The following is a 2,900-nucleotide window of genomic DNA, read 5'->3' on the forward strand; positions in this document are numbered from 1 at the left end:
TGGAACCGTGGGGTCCAAAAAGTTTTCAGCCTCAGGGAGTTTTCCAACAAGCAGAGCTTAAGGGGATTTGTAAAGCTGGGGTTTGGCTTCGGCCCATTTTTAAAGGTAAGATATTCCCTTTATCCTGCAACCATCCACGGCCCTGCCCTGCATCCTGCGTGGCCCTTCACCCCGTAGTCTCCGTGCAGTGAGTTGCTTCTGGTCTCTCCTTGGCGAGCCAAGGCAACCCCCCCCCCCCTCCAGCCAGAAACACTCGCCCACCACCCCCTTGGCACCAGCAAATGGTAAAAACAGCCTCTTGGATTGCATTTAGTACTTGCTCTCCAGCCTAAAACACTGGCTGGGCAGGAAATCCGCCCCTAGGACACTGTATGTAGGATTTGTAGGAGGGAATCAGGCAGGCTGGGAAAGGAGGGAGCCCTAAAGGTCTCCCCCCAAACCAGCTCGCTGAAAAGAGGGGCACAGGACGGGCAGCAGCCTCCCCCGGCCAGCTGCAGCCTGTAAACAGGCTCCAGCTGGGGAAGCAACCCTCAGCCTCACCCGCAGGCAGGTGCTGCCGTCACCGGCCGGGCAGCGCCACGAAAGGAGCCCGATAACCCTGGGATGGGAAGGGGGAGAGCAAAGGTGTGCAGCGGTCCGGGGCCGTGCCCCTCCGGAGAAGGGATGTGGCTTGGACTGCAGGATCTGCCTTCAGGTGGGTGCTGCTTTGCAGGGGTCGGATCCTGTAAGGTAAGAGCAGAGATTTCCCCCTCCGTGGGAAATCTGCTGCTAAATCTGGCTCGTGTGGTTTCCCAGGGTGCTGGGCAGGAAAAGACGTTGCGGTTGGGAAGCGGTGATGGGAGTTTGCAAAGCAGGAAGGCGACCCAAGCACCAGCCCCTTGCAGGCATGTGTCCTGTGAAGCAGCACCCCAATTTGTTTGTGTCCCCCACCCTCCGGGGCTTTGCAGGGACCCCAACGTATCCTGCAACATAGAGAGGCTTCGGCGAAGTCTATTCAGTGCAGTGTTTCCACTGGCTGCAGCCCGCTGCCCAGTGCAAGCATTTAAACCGCATTTATTGACTCCTCACGGGGAGGTTAAGGGCTCTCCTCTAACCCCCGTTAAGCCAAATGCAATCGAGCACCTCCCCTGTGGTTTAGTTTTTGTGTCCAGGTGCCGTGCTTGTGGTGAGGCGATGGGTTATCCCCTTTGTCCTTGGGGTGCAGTGCCGGCGCTTTCCAGTCCTGTGCCCGGTCCTGAACTGCAGCCGTTCCCGCTGTGTGCGCTAAGAGTGGGGAATCACAAATATTACCTTTAGAGAGTTAAACCTTTCCTTTTTTTTAAAAAAAAAAAAGGCAAAATCAGTGAAGCTATTAGGGCAGCAATTGCATCGTTCTGGTCACTGCCTCTCCTGTTTAATCTGGGGAATTTTTAAATTGCCCAGAAAGCCAGAAGCATCCCTGCTCAGTGCTAAAAAAAGAAAGGTGGCTCTTGCCGCGCTGGTCTCCCTACAGCAGAGCGTGCCGCCCGTCCTCCGCCTCTCCCATTTTATCCCCGCAGGGACAAACAGGTCCGTGCCGCCTCGGTTTCCTGCTTCGCTTTGCTTTAAAGCTGAGACTTGGCCCTCTCGCCGAGGGCTCAAAGTGTCTCGCTGCCTGTTTGTCACCCCCCACCCCCCCAGCTCCCGGGCTGCTCCGGGTGGTTTGCATTAGCACCCCTGCGCAGCCCAGCTTGGCGGGGGGGAAGGCGTTTGCATTAGCCCCCCTGCGCAGCCCAGCCTGGCGGGGGGGGGAAGGCTTGGGCTCCGTCCAAGAAGCGTCGTACTTGCTCCGGACTCTCCTAACGACATACCTAACACAGGACATCGGAGGGTTTGATCTGCCAATTAGCCTCAGCCGGGGCCGCTAACGGGAAGCAGATGGAGCCGCGTGTTATCGGAGGGGAAAATCTGCCACTTCCTAGAGAGAGCCTGGCTCAGAGCTCCCGGGCTGCTCCGGGTGGTTTGCATTAGCACCCCTGCGCAGCCCAGCCTGGCGGGGGGGAAGGCGTTTGGGCTCCGTCCAAGAAGCGTCGTACTTGCTCCGGACTCTCCTAATGACATACCTAACACGGGACATCGGAGGGTTTGATCTGCCAATTAGCCTCAGCCGGGGCCGCTAACGGGAAGCAGATGGAGCCGCGTGTTATCGGAGGGGAAAATCTGCCACTTCCTAGAGAGAGCCTGGCTCAGCCTCCCACCCGGCTCCCGGCTTGGAGGATGGATAGCCGAGCGTTTCGGGATGCGGTGGGGACTGCTAAGAGCCAGGCCAGCTCCGGCTGTGCGTGGGAATGGGATTGAATCCCTACCAGAGATGCTCCAAACCTGTTGCCTCTCTTTATTGGGCGCCGTGGGATTATGCAGAGCCCCTACGCCCTCCCCAGACCCCTTTCCTCATCCCGGCGGAGGGCAGAGAGGTCCGGGAGCATCCGAGCAGGCAGGAGAGCGCCTGGGGGTCCGCCGCGAAAGCCCCTGTCTCTCCCAAAAACCTACCGAAGCGTTTATCAGCTTCAAAAAGCCAACTGTTTAAATAGCATTAGGGGCCTGATTTAAAGTCACAAAAGCCATGAAATTCAGAGTTAAGGCTAAAAAAAATCCACTTGACTCTCCGGCCTTAAGTCATAAAAGGCGTGAGCCAAAGGCAGCGGCTCGAGCGAGCGCTCGGCTCCCGGGCCGTGCCTCTCCGGATCTCCCGGCTGCCTGGCGAGGGGGGTGCAAGGCAGAGCCCTTAATGAGATTTAAATGAGCTGATGGGCCAGTCTGGAAATGTTCAGGGATGCCGTTTGGGGGAGCTCTGGGGGGGGGCTTATCCTGAGCTGGGCGGCAGGAGGTGACTTGGCTGAATGGGACGTCGCTGTGGTCCCGCCTGGACGATCGCTGGGGGT

The sequence above is a fragment of the Aptenodytes forsteri genome, unplaced genomic scaffold, assembly GCF_000699145.1.
Source record: "Aptenodytes forsteri isolate BGI_AS27 unplaced genomic scaffold, ASM69914v1 Scaffold61, whole genome shotgun sequence".
Classification (NCBI taxonomy): domain Eukaryota; kingdom Metazoa; phylum Chordata; class Aves; order Sphenisciformes; family Spheniscidae; genus Aptenodytes; species Aptenodytes forsteri.